Genomic DNA, 21,655 nt, shown 5'->3' on the forward strand with positions numbered 1-21,655 from the left:
TGCAGACAAGATTAGAAGGGAAACAATAAACTGGGAAAACATTTTTATAGTCAAAGGTTCTGATAAAGGCCTCATTTCCAAAATATACAGAGAACTGACTCGAATTTATAAGAAATCAAGCTATTCTCCAATTGATAAATGGTCAAAGGATATGAACAGACAATTCTCAGGCAAAGAAATTAAAACTATTTATAGCTATATGAAAATATGCTCCAAATCACTATTAATCAGAGAAATGCAAATTAAGACAACTCTTGAGATACCACTGCACACCTGTCAGATTGGCTAGAATGACAGGGAAAGACAATGCGGAATGTTGAAAGGGATGTGGGAAAACAGGGACACTGATACATTATTGGAGGAATTGTGAACACATTCAGCCATTCTGGAGGGAAATTTGGAACTATGCTCAAAAAATTATCAAACTGTGCATACCCTTTGATCTAGCAGTGTTTCTACTGTGCTTATACCCCAAAGAGATACTAAAGAAGGGAAAAGGACTTGTATGTGCCAAAATGTTTGTGACAGCCCTGTTTGTAGTGGCTAGAAGGTGAAAAATGAATGGATGTCCATCCATTGGAAAATGGTTGAGTAAATTGTGGTATATGAATGTTATGGAATATTATTGTTCTGTAAGAAATGACCAGCAGGATGAATACAGAGAGGACTGGCGAGACATGAACTGATGCTAAGTGAAATGAGCAGAACCAGAAGATCATTATATACCTCAACAACGATACTGTTTGAGGATGTATTCTGATGGAAGTGGATCTCTTTGATAAAAAGAGCTAATTCAGTTTCAATTGATCAAGGATGGACAGAAGCAGCTACACTCAAAGAAAGAACACTGGGAAATGAATATAAACTGCTTGCATTTCTGTTTTTCTTCTCAGGTTATTTATACCTTCTGAATCCAATTCTCCCTGTGCAACAAGAAAACTGTTCGGTTCTGCACACATATATTGTATCTAGGATATACTGTAACCTATTTAACATGTATAGGACTGCTTGTCATCTGGGGGAGGGGATTGAGGGAGGGAGGGGAAAAATCAGAACAGAAGTGAGTGCAAGGGATAATCCTGTAAAAAATTACCCTGGAATGGGTTCTGTCAATAAAAAGTTAAAAAAAAAAAAAAAAGGAATGGATGATGGATTTTATCAAATGCTTTTTCTGCATCTATTGAGATGATTGAGATGAGTTTTTGTTAATTTGGTTGATATAGTCAATTATGCTAATAGTTTTCCTAATATTGAACCAGCCCTGCATTCTGGGTATAAATCCTACTTGGTCATAGTGTATTACCCTGGGGATGATTTTCCGTAATCTTTTTGCTAACATTTTATTTAAGATTTTAGCATCAATTTTCATTAGGGAGATTGGTCTATAATTTTCTATTTCTGTTTTCAACCGACCTTGTTTAGGTATCAGTACATGTCTGTGTCATAAAAGGAATTTGGTAGGACTCCTTCAATCCCTATTTTTATTTTATTTTATTTTTTTTTAATTTTTATTTAATAATAATTATATTGACAGAATCCATGCCAGGGTAATTTTTTTTTACAACATTATCCCTTGCACTCGTTTCTGTTCCGATTTTTCCGCTCCCTCCCTCCACCCCCTCCCCTAGATGGCAAGCAGTCCTATATATGTTGGATATGTTGCAGTATATCCTAGATACAATATATGTTTGCAGAACTGAACAGTTCTCTTGTTGCACAGGGAAAATTGGATTCAGAAGGTAGAAATAACCCGGGAAGAAAAACAAAAATGCAGATAGTTCACATTCGTTTCCCAGTGTTCTTTCTTTGGGTATAGCTGCTTCTGTCCGTCATTTATCCATTGAAACTCAGTTAGGTCTCTTTGTCAAAGAAATCCACTTCCATCAAAATATGTCCTCATACAATATCATTATCGAAGTGTATAATGATCTCCTGGTTCTGCTCATTTCACTTAGCATCAGTTCATGTAAGTCTCGCCAGTCCTCTCTGTATTCATCCTGCTGGTCATTTCTTACAGAACAATAATATTCCATAACATTCATATACCACAATTTACCCAGCCATTCTCCAATTGATGGGCATCCATTCATTTTCCAGTTTCTAGCCATTACAAACAGGACTGCTACAAACATTTTGGCACATACAGGTCCCTTTCCCATCTTTAGTATTTCTTTGGGATATAAGCCCAATAGAAACACTGCTGGATCAAAGGGTATGCACAGTTTGATAACTTTTTGGGCATAATTCCAGATTGCTCTCCAGAATGGTTGGATTCGTTCACAACTCCACCAACAATGCATTAGTGTCCCAGTTTTCCCGCATCCCCTCCAACATTCATCATTATTTTTTCCTGTCATCTTAGCCAATCTGACAGGTGTGTAGTGGTATCTCAGAGTTGTTTTAATTTGCATTTCTCTGATCAATAATGATTTGGAACACTCTTTCATATGAGTGGTAATAGTTTCAATTTCATCCTCTGAAAATTGTCTGTTCATATCTTTTGACCATTTATCAATTGGAGAATGGCTTGATTTCTTATAAATTTGAGTCAGTTCTCTATATATTTTGGAAATGAAGCCTTTATCAGAACCTTTAACTGTGAAGATGTTTTCCCAGTTTGTTGTTTCCCTTCTAATCTTGTTTGCATTAGTTTTATTTGTACAAAGACTTTTTAATTTGATGTAATCAAAATTTTCTATTTTGTGATCAGTAATGGTCTCTAGTTCATCTTTGGTCACAAATTTCTTTCTCCTCCACAAGTCTGAGAGATAAACTATCCTATGTTCCTCTTATTTATAATGTCATTCTTTATGCCTAGGTCATGGACCCATTTTGATCTTATCTTGGTATATGGTGTTAAGTGTGGGTCCAATCCCTATTTTTTCAAATAGTTTATATAGCATTGCAGTTAATTGTTCTTTAAATGTTTGGTAGAATTCACATGTAAATCCATATGGTCCTGGGGATTTTTTCTTAGGGAGTTGGTTAATAAAAACAGAATATTTTCACCTTTTTATTATTGTTTGCTTGATTTTTTTCTCACATATTTTTTCACTTTTAATCTGATTTTTTTCTTGTGCAGCATGACAAAAATGGAAATATGTTTAGAAGAATTATACATATTTAACCTATATTGGATTGCTTGCTCTCTTGGGGATAGGAAAGAAGGAGGGGGAGAGAGAAAAATCTGGAACACAAAGTTTTGCAAAGATGAATGTTGAAAATGACCTTTGCATATATTTAGAAAAATAAAATACTATAAAATAAGGGAAGCAAATAGGAAAATTTTATAATGAGTGTTTCTGATAAAGGCTTCATTTATAAAATTTGTAGATAATTAAATCAAATTCATAAGAATATGAGTCATTCTCCAACTTGATAAAGGGTCAAAGGACACAAACAGACAATTTTTAGATAAAGAAAGTAAAGCTATTTCTAGTCATAGGAACAAATGCTCTAAATTACTATTGATTAGAGAAATGCAAATTAAAATAACTCTTGGGTACTATTTCATACCTCTCAAATTGGCTAAGATGACAGGAAAAGTTAATAACTATTTGAGGGGATTTGGGAAAATTAGGATACTAATGTATTCCTGCTGGTGTAGTTGTTAAATGATCCAACCATTCTGGAGAAGAATTTGGAAGTATGCCAAAGGGCTATCAAAGTATGCATATCCTTTGGTCCAGCTATGTCACTACCAGGTCTGTATCCCAAAGAGGTCATAAAAGAGAGTAAAATGTTTATAGTAGACCTTCTTGCAGTAGCAAGGAACTGGAAACTGAGTGGATGCCCACCAGTTTGAGAATGGCTAAATAAGTTATGGTATATGAATGTAATGGAATATTGTTTTTCTATTAGAAGTGATAAACAGGCTGATTTCAGGAAAGACTTATATGAACTGATGCTGAGTGAAGTGATCAGAATCAGAAGAACATGTCCACAGTGATAAGAAGATTATGTGATGATCAACTGTGATGGACTTGGCTCTTAGCAATATAGTGATTCAGGGCAATTTCAATAGACTTAAGATGGAGAATGCCATTTGCAACCAGGGAGAGAGTTTGTTTTTTTTTTTTTAAACCTTTTTTTTGTTTGTTTAGCTTTCTCATGGCTTTTTTTTTTTTTTTTAATTCCTCTTGTACAGCATGAATAAAGTAGAGGTGTGTTTGAAAGGATTGTATATGTTTAGCGTATGTCTGCTTACTATCTTGAGGAGAAGGAAAGTGAGGGAGGAAAAGAGAAAGCTATAGAACAAAGGGTCTTAGAGTCATGAATGTTGAAAATTGCCTTTATATGTATCTGGAAAAATAAAATACTATTGAAAATTTAAAAAAAAATTTAAACTATTAAGAGTCCTGAGACTAAAAAGTTAGAGAACAGTTGGCCTTAAGAGTCAAATGTAAATGCCCCTGCTTGGTATGTAAAAGCTCTTCACAACGTGTCCTCTTCCCATTATTTCAGTTTTTTTTTTTTACTCCTCTCCTTACAATCTATGATTCAGTAACATTGGATCTCTCACTCTCTTCCTCCCAGAAGAAATTCCAGCTGCCCCCTCCAACAGCCTAATGCACTTTCTGCTCCTTGATTTACTACCTCTGAGTAAACTAACTTTAAAACTAACTTCAAGCACCCCACTACTTCAAGAAGTCTCTCTTGGATCCCTCCAGCTAATAATTCCAAATAAATAGATACTACCACATTTTCAAAGAGATCCAGTGGGCAGGGAAAATAGTGAACAGAACTAGCAGTATCTGATTTTCTGTTACATTCAGGGGACTTAGCAGTTATCACCTAATCTCTTGGGGATTTAGTCCTATCAGTTGTAAAGTGAATGGGATTAATTAAATGATATCCAAGGTCTAATTTCATTAGGAGTTTCAAAGGTGAAATTATCATTATTATTATATAGTGATGTTCATGTAGACATACACATCCCTCTGAGAGCTTCTACTAAAACCAAGATGACATATTGAAATATAATGTATAAAAATATGTAAAATATATTTAAAAAGGTAAAGATTTACAATTAAAATTGACTAGCCCTGCAAAACTGAGGAAAAACTCTACATGGAGGAAAATGGATTTTTAATAAAATAGAGGACTTTCAAGTATTCCTGATTTAAAAAAAAAAACACATCTTAACGAGAATTCTGAAATACTACACAAGAGTCTGAAGAAACTTTAAAAGATTATATTCATTGGAGCAAATAGATGGAACTATATAAGGATACAGTGCTAACTTTCTTATGCAGGAAAAAAAAAAACAACTATCCCTTTATAACACTGTCTTCAAAGAATATTGAGTTAAGTAAGAAAAACAGAAGCCTGAGATATACTGTTTTAGTTCTGATTGTTTTGAGAAGGGAAATCAAAGGAGTGTAGGCTAAAAATAAGAATATATCAGAGTGATATTGTATTCAGCTAAAAGATGTACAAGAGGGCAACCAAGTTGCTGATAGGGTTTGAGTTCATACAGTAATTAACTGAAGGTTTAGATCTTCCTGGGACAAAATGCTAGTTCTGTATAAAATTCTCTTAGAACATTCTCTTGAATACACATTGTGATGAGTTTTCTAAATTCCGTGGCATTTCTTGAGAAAAGAAAAGAAAAAAAATTAAATGATGATAATGATGATACCTTCTCTCAAGAAGGATTAGAGTTCTCCTTGGAGAAAATCTTTAAACAGAGACTGGGTAATAATTTGTTAGGTATGACTAGTGTATATATTTCATAACAAATTGCTCACCTTCTCAATAGGAGTGGAGGAGTAAGGCTGGGGTGGAGGGGTGGTAGGGTGGGGATATAAAGAGAATTTGGAACTCAAAAGATTTTTAAATGAATGCTTAAAAAAAAGTTTTTCTATATAATTGGGGTAAAAAGTATTAAATTAACAAAATAAATAGACTGATTTTTAAAATAGTTTATAGGATGGACAAGATGACCACTGAGGTCCTTTTCAAATACCAAATTCTGTGAATTCATGATAAAGCAGCTACCAAACACTTACTATATAATTATGCTAAGTGTTGGAGAGACACATACAACAAACAAGCCAACAATTCTAAGGAGCTCATATTTTATTGGGGGAAAGACAATTTTTTTTTTTTTTTTTTTTTTTTTTTTTTTAAAGATGGAAAGAATTTGGAGAGGGAGGACAGGCAGGCAAGAGCCAACTACTCTGGTAATGGCCAAGAAGTGAGGGGAAAACAAGGTTCTAGGAAAGAAGGCACAAGTTTATCTATAAAAACCTATGATAGTTCTATGGATAGAGTTGAAGGTTCTAGTGAGGAGGAGGTTGCATAACAAAGAAAAAAAAAGTTGCTGTTTCCTAGCTGTATGACCTTGGACAAGTCACTTAACCCCAATTGCCTCAGCCAAAAAAAAAAAAAAAAAAAAAAAAAAAAAAGAATTGATATTCTAACAGCAGAGAAAAGTAAATAAGCTGTGTGGGAAGTATCAGATGTAAAAAGTTAAATAATTAATTGTGTGTGGAAAAATACAAAATTGTATCAAAGAGACCGATTTGCTCAATTCAAAGGAAAAGATTTTTAGATTTTAACAAGAGTTACAAAAGTATGAGGAGCCATGTCTCAGAGAGTGATAAATTCTCTCATCCTAAGAGGTATTCAAGTAAAAGCTGGATGGCCACTTATAAAACTACTCTAGAGATTCAGTCTTTTCATACATAAAATGGACTCAATGAGTTCAAAGGTTTTTTGCCAGCCTTGGTTTCTGTGCCTCCTTATATAGAAAATTTGATGGGCAATTTTCCCTTGAAGGGGGAATGTGAAAATATAAATTCAGAGGACACTAGGGTCAGCTGAATAAAGAGTTCATATTAAATCTTTGAAATTATCTTAAGATATTTTTCTTTTTAGTTCTTCCTAGGGCAAATTGGTAGGTCTGGATAAAATTTCCTTTGAACATTCTCTTGACTATACTTCATGAGTTTTCTAAATTCCATAAATATGCAATTTTTCTTCTTTGAAAAAAGAAAGGAAACTTTTAAAAAATTATGATGATAATTTTCCTGTTTTGTAGGGTTTTCCCCCCTTTTTTTCCAATTCACTGAATATTTAGACTTTATGTGCTTAAAAACTTTCTCCTTTTTCCTATGGAAATATATTAGTAGTCTTCTCCCAAATAAGCATCTCACAAGATGATATAATAAACTTGACATAGGAAAATATTTTTGTACAAGAATATTTGAAGTGGGGGGAATGAGGGGAAATACTCAAAAGCTAGGAAATGAGACAGGGAATGTGTGAGGTTGGCAAAAGAAAGGAACTAGTGACAATTATACCACAAAACAATACTCAATTTTTTATTTCATTTTTTTTTTTAACAGAGAAACATCACTCTGGTTTGGCTGATCAAATTTGCCCACTGCTGGCCTGATCAGAGAGCTTAATATTCACCTAAGGTACGATGCCCTAAGATATGAGTCTACGCTGCATATAAAATCAGTACACCATGATTTAAATTAACAAGTTAGATGTAGCATAAGAAGCAAACTTGATATTGATCAATTATGCCCCTAGCAGAGCAATCAGGGAGTGTTATCCTTGAAAATAAGACTGCTGACCTGGAAGAATATGAAACAACACTCCTACTGATTTGATTCCCTCTAATCTGTCTGATAACACTAACAAAATGTGTCAGTTGGAAAGAACCATGTAATTTAAGCATAATATAAACATGTTCAGGAAAGGAGGTGAAGTCTAGCAAAGGAAGAAAGGATAGCATAAAAGAGACAGGCAAAGCAAAGCAAAGTAAGAAGATATGACATTGAAGAGTGTCAGAAAACTCGAAAAACTAAAGAGAAGATCCGGGGTAACCTACACTTGGACTACTGCCCTCACACTTTTCTCCCTGCCTCAGCCCCCGACAAGGACTCCACAAGATAGGAGCACCAACATGGTTTAAAGGAATATATATATCTTGTATTTTCATGTTTGTGCTCCATCCCACAGAGTGAAAATCAGCCCATCACCACCAAACTGTACAGAATCGGCCTTTGAGAGAAACTGCCCCTTCACATCTCAAGCCTAAAGGATCCAATCTCTAAGTCACTGCCTGGTAGTCTAAGGCTGATAGAGTACGTATATCTGCTGAACCTAAGGATAAAAACCAACTTATGTCTGGTATCTGACAAATACAGGAACTACTACGAGCCATCTGATTTTTAAGATTTTTTGGAAAGGCAGTTCAGAAACTCATTGTGTGTAAATGTCAGTCCTCCATAACATTAGACACTGCTCACTATATAGGTGTAGCAACACAGGCCCGAGGCATCACTCTTTTGAGAGGTTTTAGTTCTCTTTCCTTTGATTCCACTAAATATCGAGCTGAGATTTGATAGTTTATGGGTCTAATAACAGATGTGCCGCTTCAGAGAGCAGAGGACTAGCCCATGTATGGGAAATAGTACTGGCAGAATACCTGGGTTGAAATCTTGACTTCACTACTGTTCCAAGCCTCAGATACATACAATAATATTATCTATCTGGAAGAATTGATTTAAGAACCTAATGAGATGATTAAATATTTTAAGTATTAAAATAGTAAACTATTTTACAAGTATAAAACATGACAGAAAAATGAATCCTATTATTACATTTGTTCTTTGAGTCAACAAAGTTGAAAGACCTAATTATGGATTCCAGAAGCCATTCAATCATAATTTTCACCAATTCTCACCCAACTCAAATAAGACATACTCTTGTTCTCCACACTTAGTGGAAAAAAGCTGAAGGGATCTTGGAAACCATCTAATCTAATTTTTTCCTTTTACACATGACAAAACTGACTCTAAGAGAAGTTAAATAAATTTTCCACAGTGCCCTAGCTATGAAGTGTCTAGGGCAGGGTTTGAATTCAAATTTTCTTGTTTCCAAGTCCAACAATCTTATCACAATGACAACTATTTCACAAATGAAAGTTTATCACCAACAGTACTCTAAGAAATTATTTCCAAATAAAATATACATAACTGCTCTGAAATGACAGTGCAAGTTTAAAGAACTGCACTGCATTCAATGAGAACTGTGATGAATGTCAGGGAGAGTACAGTACAAAAAAGCAATGGATTCAAATTCTGTTGCTGGCTACCTTAGGCAAGTTACTTAATTATCCTGGGTCTCAATTTCTCCATCTATACAATAAGGAGTTTGGACTCTGAAGTCTCTTTCAGCTCTAAATTTCTAACATTATAAATCATAAATGAATCCTTTGGTAAGAATAAAGATAAAACCTGAATTAGAACCCAAAGAGATAAATAGTTGTTGAAATTTTGGATTCAGGAAATCATTCTAAGTAGATTAAATGCTGTCCTAAGGAAAAATAACAAATTAAAGTTTAGATTTTTTTTTTCTCAACAAATTCTCAAATGGATTGAGAAAAACCTGCAGAGGCAGTTTTTACTATACATCTTTAATCCAATCATATAGATCTGTTCAGGAATCATGCTGTGACATGAAAACAATATCAACCTCCTTTTTTTTTTTTTTTTTTTGAGAAAATTTATGAATCAAGTTAAAACAAACTTAGGAAAATGTAAACATTTTCAATACTTAATTATGTGCTAAATGCTGAAAATATGTAAACTTTAAAAAATTATTATAACAGAAGTATTTTAAACACTTAAAATGACACTCAGTATTAGTTCTTGGAAACATTTCTGTAATACACATGCATACATGCTTGTACAAATCTGCTCTATTCCAAGTGGGCAATCCCAGCAAAGTTTGTGAACTAATCTGCACCTGAGCATATCTGGTATCTCTCTCTCTCTCTCTCTCTCTCTCTCTCTCTCTCTCATATTTAGCTCTAGCAGCAAAGGCCCTTCAAGGATAGGAGTGTTATTTTGCTCATTCAAAGCCAGATGCTGTCCAATGATCCACTTTCTTGCTGGGAAGCAGCAGGGAATGTTGGACACCTGATAGTGATAGGGTACAGCTTCTGGGGAAAATATAGCAATAATTTTAAGATCCCCTGAGTGCTTCTGTGCTAACAATTTCTCAATGATTCTAAAGTCTTCTGGCTTTAGAATCAATGATCTCAAGGTCCTCCGTAGTCCCCTTCACCTTAGCATGCCATTGTTCTAACACTGTCTATAAATGATTGTAAAAGTCTTCTGGCCTAGGAATATAATAATATTTCTTAGATATATTAAGGATCCTAAGAACCTCTGACCTTAGAGTGCTTTTGTCCTAACAATTTGTTTGTTAATGATTCTAAAGCCTTTGTACAAATACAAATCAGTGATAACCAATTCCTGAGACCACTCCTCAGTTCTATCTCTAGGCCATAATTAGAATATTAGTGACATTAAGAACCTGGATAAATTTGTCTCCTTATTCCTGGTTCTTTGCTAAATTCTTTTGGAACTTAGCCCACTTCAATTGGTGTTACAATTAAAATAAACCTTGCCTCCTGATTTGGATATATGGGTTCAAGCCTGCAAATTCTTTTGAGACACTTCGTGGTCTGTGACCCCCAACCTTTTGGGGTTCCTTCTGAGCCTCAACAATACCTGAACTCAAAAGTTTGTTCTAATGCTTGCTACCTGTTTAACTCTGTGCAACTTCTGTGAATCTCAGTTTCTTAAGCTAAAACTAGGGAGGAAGATTATTATCTCTATCCACTTCTCAAAGTTGTGAGGCAATACCCTGTAGATCTGAAAGCACTAAAGAATCTGAGCTATTATGTAATTATCTACATTCAAAATCATGTTACATTTTTTCCTGGTGGAAAATAGTGATAAGTATATATAAAGTTTCTTATCTCTAGCTGTAACATGCAATGTTATGGCTGGACTAAAAATCTATGTCACAGGGAGTGAAAATGCATTGTCACTATGCAATATGGCGGTTCAACCAGGTCTTAGGTGAAGTCCTTTAGTCTATTACAACAGGATTACCAGGTCTTCCCTATCTGGAGAGAAGGAAAAAGCCTACCTAAAATGAAGCCATTTAAATGGGGACTGCTATTTCATTGAAAATTATAGAAGGAAAAAGTTGGATCCAAGTTTAATTTTTTTAAAGTTAGATTAAAAACTATAGGAAGAAGTTTATTTTATCTCATATTTGCCATAAATGTTTTTATAATGGCAACTGATGGCAAGGAAAGAGCAAAGGATTTGGAGGCAGAGGACCGGAGTTCCATTATCTCCTCTGGGTAGGCAGGCAGAGAGTGAGGTGAACAGAAGGAAAACAAGTAGTACAAAAAAAGCTAATTATAAAGACAAAGGACCTGGAGAGATGGGAGAACTTTCATCAATGCAATGTCTAATCGCAATGTGGAAGACTGAGAATGAACTAAACTAGTATCTCCTAAAAGAGAGGCCATGGGCTCAAGAGGCAAAAGAAGATTTGGGTGTGGGAATGGTGGTGGTGGTGGTGATGGTGGGAAGGCACAGAGAATCTGTTTATTTGACCATGTATTATATGTTTTTTTTTTTTTCTTTTCACTTAGGAAGAAGAATAAATACATGTTTGTTAATTTAAAAATAAAACAAAATAAAATAAAATTCCTCTTCTAACATTTACTCCCTATGTGACTTGGGGGAAAATCACTCAGCCTTTCTGGGGCTTTTACCTCTTGTACAAAATGACAGAATAGAGCAAAGCTGATCTCTGTGGTCCTTGCCTGCTCTAATGCTTTAATCCCACAGTCTTATGAACTATCTACTAATATTATGAGTGAGCAAAGAATGAATCAAGCATTGATTTTGGTACAATGTAATTTTGCCAATAAAATAACATGTCAGCATAATGGCATATCATTCATTCTAACTTCAACTTTCCAGCAAAAATAAAGGTCATTGTTAAAAAAAAATTATGTGAAGTATTTAACCTATATCAGATAACTTGTTGTCTTGGGAAGGGAAGGAGAAAAATTTAGAACTCCAAATCTTACAAAAATGAATCTTGAAAACTATCTTTACATGTAAATACTATTGAAAATTAAAATACTATTGAAAATTAAAACAAAACAAAACATGTGTTTCACCAGCCTGGAATGAGCAAGGATAGATGAAGAGTCACAATTTAACCCAGTTTCTGTTTTGAAATTCAGCATTCTTTCCATACACAAATACAGCTCCTTTGCAGCAAATGACACAAAATATTTTCCTCTGGACTTGTGAAAAGTCTCAGCAAGTTTATGTCATTCAGAGTCACCACATAACTGCAATGCCCTTTGCCTCTTTTGTTTACATGGGAATCACGAACAGAGAGCAGTTTTCTTCTCCTAGCCATCTAATTTCTCTAAGCCAGTGCCATTGATTCTTTTGTAAGTTTATTTATTCAAAACAACAGCACAAACAATTCTTTTTTCTTGGGTCAGCAGCTTAGTGAATTAACATCAATCATCAAAGGAGACAGGGCTGAAAGGGAGATGGAAGCCCATTTTCTCAGAGATTGATTTTTAAAACCAAAACACAGAGGCATAAGGAAGAGAGAGCGTTTACCATCAAAAAGGTTGAAACTGAAAGGCCCTGCTGAAAATAGGGCACTAGCAGTAGAAACCAGTAGGGACAGGGTCCCTTAAGATCCTAAATAAGGAAAATGCTGGTAAATATCATTTAAAAACGAAATTAAGACAGACTTCAGAGCTATAGGCTGGGATAAGTTCTTTGAGCACAATAGTCTTAGCAGTTGGTGGAAACGAGAGGGTGGGCAGCAAGAGTGTTTGAAAAAGGAAGAGACAAAGGGAAAAGGAAGTGGATCAATGTTGGTGTTTATTATAATGACTTTCTAATGGCTTTCTCTATTCCCTTAGCTTACTTTAATGTATTTAATGTGTGAAAAGTTCATCAGAGGCCTCAGTGATTAGGCCCTTAAATGTATTTAAGTAAACAACCTCAGAAGATTTCAGAGGTGATTTGTTCCATAAGTCCTAACACAATTATTCTTCGAAAAGCCAGATTTGCTTCTGACTAGGAATTCGGCTCAATTATTTTTCCTTGCAGCATGGAGGTAAAAAGTTCTTGCTTGAAAATGAAGTCAGAAGGGTCAGTATTCCTGAGACTGCTCTAAGAATTGCAAGAAGTAATTGGTTTGTGTCCATTTTACATCCTGTCATGTCAGGGGAATGTGTTTCCTTCCTAGAGCTTATCTGGAGATTTATGTAAGGTGAGGAAAGTATTAGACCAAGCACATGTGAACTACTGGCTTCACAATTTCAATAGAATGCCTTATATCCTTTACTATGAAAGTTTAAAAATGTCTGCTTTTGTGCTGAATGAATTTTAAGAGAAATGCTACCATTTCAGGCAAAGGAATACAAGAAACACATGACAAATTCAAATCAAAAAATTGCTATACATGACTGAACTGGATGGAAGAATGGAGATGGAAAATGGAACTAAGCCTTGATTACATTTACAATAAATTTAACTCAGCTATTCGAACAAAAATACAATCTTCCCATATGAGAAACTGCTGGGATTATACACTGATACCCTTAATTGGGAGCATCCTTTGATATTCATCCATTGATGAGTTAGGTCAGGAATCATTCCTAAAAAGATCATATCATAGAAATCATAATAAGCGCATTAGATTTAAACAATTACAGAATGGGGAAAAAAAACTAAATTCAACAAACTGTATCAGAGATATAAAAGAATATGATCAATGAGTGAAATGAAAAACTGGCACAAGGACCAGGAAAACAAAGAGTGAGATGAGCTGGAGAAGGATGAGCTGGAAATAAAAAATAAAGGTCTTAGAAGAAGGCAAAGAAGAATAGAAGAGAGCAGAAGATAGTGTAATGCTGGAGAAACTGAGGCAGGAGAGAAATTAGAGAGTTTTAAATATTTTATTAATGGGAGAGTAAGATTGACTGGACAGGACTCTCGCCTCAAATTATCCAGTCAGACAGAGATAAAAATATACTGGGACCAAGGAATCCATGTTGGTCCCAGGGCTGGAGGAGACTATCATCCCAAAGAACCCAGCGGACAGCATCCAGCATACAGCCGCCACCCTCCAGCAAAGAATGGAGGACCCCAACTTCTTAAATACCTTTTCTCTAAACAAAGGAAGGGGTAAGAAGTGAGGGAGGCCACAATCTATCTCTATCAAGATGGGGGAGGCCACAAATTCTAAGAACCCAGAGACAGGATGTCTGAATACAAAGAAGTAAAGATATTAGTGAGGTATCTTGGAATATTTTAGAGGGATATTGTAAATTCTTGAGGACACAAAAGAGTCAGGAGGCCTACTCTCTTATTTATCTTGCTAATTTATAACCTTAGAACAAATAGTCCTCAGTTTTACTGGGTCAGAGGGGGATTTACAACTAAAGAGATTGAGATAGAACAGTTAAGGAAACTGAGACAAGGGAAACCAGTGCAGGAAAACTGAGTCAGGACAGTTAAAGAGAACTGTGGCATAACAATAGCTCTGCAATGTATGCTAGAGCTAAATTAGATCCTTGGGAAAGGTTGCCTATCTAAAGCCAGAAAGACCTTCAAAGACAAAATGAAAAAGTGAGACATACTCAAGCTTCAAGTGCCAAGGTGACATCGTTATTGTTGAAAAGAGATTAAGTTTTGTTTTTTCACCTGGTAGTGAGGTAATATGATTTTGTGGTCCCCTGATTTTAGGGGGGACTTCTGTTCTAACAATATGTCAGGAAATCCTAAATCTTCTAGTTTTTGACTCTACCTCAAGGACTTCCCACATTCCCAATCTAAGAATAACAATGTGTCTGATTTTGAATAAGACCACTCCTCATTTCATTGCTGACTGGAAGAAACTCCTGAGAGAATAGTAATAATGTGGTCAGTGAGAACCAAATTCCTTCCTACTTATGAGCCAAATTATTAGCATATCAATGCTAAAAAGCTGGATAAATGTCTCTCCTTGATTCTGTTTCTCTGATGAATTCCTTTAGAATTCAAGTCCGCTTTTATAATGGCGTTAAAATTACTTTTAATAAACTTTGCCCCTTGATAAAAAGATGAGTTCAAGCCTGCAAATTCTTTTGAGATACCTTGTGATACTGGTCTGGAACCCCAAACTTTTGGGGTCCCCCTTCCCAATCTCAACAGTTATAAAGATACCTCAGATCATCCAGCAGAAAATAGAAGGGAACTCCTAAGCTTTGGGGAAAGGGAGGGGACTGTAGTTGTTAGTGTGATGATTAAGCTCATGACCTCTGAGAAAACAAAATAATTTCCAAATAAAATATTACCTTGAGAGATCAGTTCCTTTAATAAAGGGGTCAGCATGGGGGAAACAGTTGGGAGTAAATTGCATTAAATTATTTCCTTGTGAGCGAACACACAGTGTAATAAGCTGTGAAGAGGGTAATTCAGTACTTACACTGTTTTGCAAGCAAAGTGGGAAATTGAAAATTACTGAACCTTGCTTAAGTTCCCATCCAAATAAGTGTTTCAATTGGTTAACTAAGATTTCCCCATTTTTTAGTATTGGGTTTAGGCTGTGAACTAATGTAGCCTATCTAGGATACTTCCAAATGATATAGCAAGCTTACTCTCAATGGGATTAGAGCTAACCAAAAGGAAGGTCTATTTGAGTTTACAGCCCACTACTGTATTATTAGAGAAGACCTAGGTATAGCTTATCTGCATAATTCAATAAATAAGGGAATAAATAAAGCTTTGTTCAAAGCAGCAAATGAAACTTTGGTAAACAATTATACTACATTTTAACCAGAAAGTACCATTAACCATATTACAGGACATTCAACAAGTAATCTATTTTACTAAAAGAGTTGCCTTTCACATAATATGTTTATTAACCAATGAAGTCAAAATGAAGAAAGTACAATCATTAAGAGTAATAAGAATAAATGAAACCTCTTCCTCTAATACTACTTGGGAAAAGTGAAAGAAAATTAACCGAAAGAGAAAACAATAGAGAAAGAATGAGAAAGAAAGAATCTGGAAAATAGGAAGAAAGAATAAGAAGGATGAAAAGTTGGACTAAAGAAAGCTTTTGAAAATGGATTTATAGGTTTTAATTCAGATCACTGGTGTCATCCTTGACTATTCATTCTTGATCACCCAATCTTCCCTAATCAGTTGCCTCATCTAGTAACTTTTTCTTCCACAACAATTCTTAAAGACATCCCTTTTTTCTACTTATGCAGCCACCATTCTAGTTTAGGTTCTCATTATTTTGCACCTGGACTGTTCTAATGCCTGTCTAACTACACTCCTTCTCCCACCCACTCTAATCCATCCTTCACACAGCTGCTAAAGTAATTTTTACTATAGCACACTTTTTTTCTAAAGTACCAATAAGCTACTTAGCCTAAAAAATTTGCATGGCTGACTATCATCTCTAGAATCAAATATAAAGACTGGAATTTAAAGTTTTTTAACTTTATTTTTAATATAAGGCCTGGCTCTTTGGAAGACAATAGTAGAGTGAGGAATACAGAATTATGTGTGGGTGATATAAAAAACAACAACAAAAAAAAACCCAATAAACTTAAAAGGAAAACTCTTTACATCATGGCTCCTTCTTATCTTTCTATTCTTTCTTACACATTATCCCCTCTATGAACTTTAAAGCCCAGTCATACTCAAAATGATTTGTTTTTCTCTCTCCTTTTCCACTGGTTGTCCCCCATACCTATAATGTTTCCCTTTTCACCTCCACTGGTTAGGATCTTCCCTTCCTATGAAATTCAGCCTAGTCAGCCTAGTCACTTCCTGCTGGAGGTCTGTCTTATTCCCCTAGCTACTTGTGCCTTCTCCCTACTTTCTACATACCCTACATAAATCTGATAAGCACAGATTTATGTGTCTGTTGTCTCTCTAATCAGAATGTAAGCTCCTTGAGAATAGAACCATACTTTGTATTCCCAGGATTCAGCACAATGCCTGGTACAAAATTAAGTGCTAAGTAAATGCCAATAATAAAATGATTTAGTAACTATGTAAAGTCTACTGACAGGAAGCAGAATTCTACTTTGTTATTAAGAATACTAATTTGTACAAGAATGGAAACTGAAATTTTATTTTTTCTTTCTTAGAGGAAGAAGGGCTTAAAATAACAATAATAAGGGTCATAGAATTTAGATCTTGAAGAGCTCTTAGCAATCTAGTACCACTCTCTCATTCTTCAGATGAGGGAAATGTGATCATAGTAGGGCAGTGAGTCACTAAGAAGGCATATGTGATAAGCAGAACTAGAATTCAAAATCAGGTGCTCTGACTCGAAATCCAATATTATTTCCATGATATGACATGATCTCCTTTAGTAATCCTATGGCATTCGGCAAATACAAAATATTTCGCTCAGTTCTAAAGCTTTCTATTTTAAGAAAAGATAAGCTAATGAACATTCAAAAAAGGGTGGTAATGATGCGGGTTGTGGTCCCTTTAAGAAATGATTTCTTTCTGATTCCCAAACCCTACCAGCTGATGCATTATCAATCCAGGAAGCTAGAACCTTTGATTCACAAATCCTGGTCAAAAGCATCCCTCTGAATCCCAATAGAAGATCCAAGCTTGTCCCAGCCCCCATGGGATCTGAGCCAACTTGGGCTGTCCCAGCCCCTATTCTAATGATCTGCTCAGGTTTCCCAACCCCCACCAATCAAACTCTAGCCCCCACCGGAACTTGGGACTCCACCCACAGATCCCTTTAACTAAATCTTCCATTATAAAAGAGTCAAGCTGGAGCCCTCTCTTTGCAGAGGTTCCCAACAGCCAGCCTTACACCTGGCATGCTAGGGATCTCTGTCTGCTGGAATCCTGTTTCTGGTGCCCTCTTATCTCTACCTTCACCTATTTCCTTAACTATACTTTAACCTTACTTCCAAACCCCATAATAAACCTCTTTTATAAATCTAGCTTTTCAGGCCTGTAAATTCCTTTACAGGGGACTCTTGCCCTGCTACTAGATCTTATTTAACTCCATATCCATGTGTGCCAAATCCAAAGGTGTTGCAAGGGAGCTCTAGTTGACTCCCTGTGCCCCAAACCTGCCACTAGACCTCAATTAAATCCTAATTTCATTTAGGTACCCCAAATCTAGACCTCATCAGTAAGGATGATGAAGGACAAGAAAAAAAAAAATCTCAAAAGAGAAATTTTTTACACTCCATCTGTTTTCCAGGTCAATTGTTTTTGATAGTGAGCATCTTGCATTTTCTTACCCTTTCTTCCCCTCCCCCCTTTTTAAAATTTTGATTTACTATTTCATGGAGTCATTGCTTTCTGTTTGGCCCATTAAGAGGAAACTTTCCAACTAAATTAAAGCAGTTCAACAATGGAACAGAGAGAAACTTGAAGAAGGGCATGAGGGCATGAAGGCCTGAAGCAAAGTAGCAGTAAAACAAATAAGAAAGGAATGTGTATCAAAGAGATCTTAAGAAGATAGAAATGACAGGGCTTGACTGGATGTTGGGAAATGGAGGATGTGGTGAGCTCAGTGACTGGAAGGATAAATGCTTACAATAGCGATAAGGAAATCACAATAATGAGTTAGAATTTGGACATATTGAATTTAGTTTATACCACTGAGATTCTATGGACACATGGAATATTATATATGAAACTGAAAAAAATACAAAAAGTAAACTGACAGCTCTTGACAGGGATAATCACATTTGTCTCTTTTGTCACTATCTAGAGTACTGGAGTAGAGACCTCAATTCCACCTGATATCAGGGTCATAATGTGTGAATATTTGATAATCGAAAGCAGAACTGACATGAAACCTATAGGATCAAAATATCTTTCTATACTGCCAAATGATGAAAAAAGTATATGTGCTCTAATAAAATGCTGTTATATATTTTATTTATCTTTAGCTTAGACAGCTCCTTCATTGTATGCTAAAGATAACATTTAGAGTTCTTCTGAACACCAATGCATATTAGAAGAAATGTTTCTAGTATTTAATTGGAATAAAATATACACGTAAGGGTCCACTGTGTTGAAATGGTTTTCAGAAGCAAGGTGCTCAAAAACTAACTCCGTTCATTTTGTGTTTCCTACCTTCTTCAGAAGTGGACAAACAATGAATTTACTAATAAGGGGCTAAAACCTTTTAAAAACTTCTAGTTGCCCAGACTGCTGATCTGAGGTCAAGAGGATCTTTTGGTAATGGGATTGTGTCTTTTCCCTCTCCCAGTCTCATTACATTCACATGCCAAATACTAAGCACTATGTTAAGCATTGTAATTCTTCCTTTATTAGATTCAGGTATATAAATGGCATCCTAGGGAGCCCTGCAAATTTTGATCATTATTTCTACAGTCGAGCTGTGTTCCTCTTCCTGCTGAGAAGATGATCACTGAGTTTTCCAACACCCCCATGGGACTCATTATTTATTATATTGAATTTTATAGTGTGGAGTAAATAAATAGCATTAAAGTGCTAAATTCATTCACCAAAATGAACTATATTCATATACTCAGAGTTCATTATACCAACCTTTGTGTTGTTAATAGATAGTCTCCAAAAAAAAAAATAGAGAGACAGAGAGAGAGAGAGAGAGAGAGAGAGGAGAGAGAGAGAGAGAGAGAGAGAGAGAGAGAATGAACATTCATTGTAATATTGCGGCAATAAAGTAAGACAGTTTGGGTTAATGGGCACCGACATTAAAAGTTACCTGCCATTGATAGAGCACATAAGCTGACATATAAGGTGAAGCATCTGTAGATCATTTGAGAATTAATCATCTCTATGCAACAGGGCTGCAAAAAATTCGCATCTTAAAAGAAAACAATTAGTATAACAAGGGAATACAAAATACACTGCTTGAGGAATCCACCACCCTATCTTCTCATATCATGCCTTAATTACTGTGTGTTTTGTCTTAATCGGTTTGTCTTAGGTTGAAAGCCCATTGGGCAGGGACTGTGTGTCTTATGTTTATCTTCTGTAATATGTGTAATTCACTGTCATTTTCATCTGTGCTTTCAAGGATTTTATGAAGTTGCTTGTGGTTATGAATTTGCCTCCAGTGGTTAGCAAAAGCTTTCCCAGTACTTGGATTGCATTTTAGGCATCCCTAGAGATTTTGCTTTTGTCTGCTTCCACAAGAGCTTTAAATCATTGAAGGCAGTTTGGTGATTTGGTATTGATGCCTTAGTTGATTTTAAAACTGAAGAGAGCTTTAGATCTTCCCCCTCCCATTATCTTACTGCTCAGCAGAAACTCTCAAAAGTCTGGGTCTCAGACTACCTTAAAGTATTAAAAGTGCAGAACCTAGAGTCAGGATGACCTTAATCAACAAACATTCATTAAGCTCCTATTATGTACCAGGCAATGTACAAAGTGCTGAGAATACAAAGAAAGGCAAAAGACAGTCCCATTCTTCAAAGCATTTATGATCTAATGGAGGAGATGACAAGCAAACAAATATACACAGAGCAAGCCACAAATTCTGTAAAGAAGAAATAATTAAAGAGGCACTGGAATTAGGGGGACTTTGAAAGACCTCCTTTACAAGGCAGGGTTTTAGTTGGGACTTACAGGGAAGTAAGTGAATAGCTAGAAGAGGGAAAGTGCTCTAAGGATGGGTAGGAGGGGGAAAAGCCCAGTTTCAAATCCGACCTATGGCACTGACTAGCTTTGTGACCCTTAGGGAGCTGCTTAATCTGTGCTTCAGTTTTCTTATCTGAGAATGACAGTACCCACCTCCCAAGGCTGCTGTGAGGACCAATGAGATGCCATTTGTAAAGTGCTTTGCAAACACACTGAATAAATGCACACTCATATTATTAGCTATTATTTTTCTACCATTACTGGATGAAGGAAAAGAGAAGGAAGGGAGGGAAAAAAGGGAGGGAAGGGAAAAAAAATAAAGAAGAAAGGAAGGGAAGGAAGGGAGGGAAAGAAGGAAGGGAAGGAAAGGAGAGAGGGAAAGGAAGGGAGGAAGGGAGGAAAGAAGGAAGGAAGGAAGGAAAGAAGAAAAGGAGAGAGGGAGAAAGGAAGGGAGGGAGAGAGGAAAGAGAGAGGAGGTATCAAGAAGAGTGAAGAGGGGAAGAGGCAAAGGCAATGACAGCTATATAACTCTGGGAATACCTCTTCCCCTCTATTTTACCAATGGTGAGCTATATAGAAACTCCTCTCCTAATAAGCTATTCATAGGATGGCAGATTTAGAACTAGAAAACCAGAGGAGCCTCAGGGTCCAGGTTCTCCCTTATTAAAAAAAGAAACCTCAAGAAGTCTCTGGATATGTTGCTGAGGGCAGAGAAGCAGAAAGTACCCAAGATGATCCAGTGTACAGGTCTCTGACAACACTCTAAAAGCATACTCCATTCCATTCTATTAAATACACCTATTCTTCAGCCTATTTCAAAAAATGAAAAGAATAGATGGCTGTTCCTGAAATCCACCTCCTCCCAAGAAAGAAAAGCCATGGCTCCTTGCCTCCCCAGCTCTGACTTGCTCACTTTGCAGCACCTTTAGGCCCTCTCTTCCCCACCAACTATAAAGTGCTCTAAATTCTTCTGCTTAGCTCAGATGCAAATTCCAGCCCACAAGATTGCAAAGTTCTGACCAGGGCAGGGGTCTCACAAATATGGCTTGCCTTGCTTTATTTCAGAGAACTAGAATCAATACAGAGAGCCTGGGTGATAATAAGTGAAGCCTCCTCACCCTTCTTTTCAACTAAAATCTCTCATATACAGTCAAAAATCCCATCTTTGG

General features: G+C 35.9%; 1 protein-coding gene and 1 long non-coding RNA gene across 4 annotated transcripts in view; one reads left to right on the plus strand and one right to left on the minus strand.

The window, feature by feature from the left end:
* The window catches only part of LOC127564794 (uncharacterized), a 229,524-nt gene extending 225,446 nt beyond the window's left edge, over positions 1-4,078 (plus strand). Inside the window, exon 2 of the long non-coding RNA XR_007954358.1 lies at positions 2,819-4,078. This is a non-coding gene — a long non-coding RNA (uncharacterized LOC127564794). The remainder of the gene's footprint in view (positions 1-2,818) is intronic.
* Positions 1-21,655, minus strand: part of EXOC4 (exocyst complex component 4) — a 931,688-nt gene that overhangs the window by 433,641 nt on the left and 476,392 nt on the right. The window lies entirely within an intron of this gene.

The sequence above is a fragment of the Antechinus flavipes genome, chromosome 5, assembly GCF_016432865.1.
Source record: "Antechinus flavipes isolate AdamAnt ecotype Samford, QLD, Australia chromosome 5, AdamAnt_v2, whole genome shotgun sequence".
Classification (NCBI taxonomy): domain Eukaryota; kingdom Metazoa; phylum Chordata; class Mammalia; order Dasyuromorphia; family Dasyuridae; genus Antechinus; species Antechinus flavipes.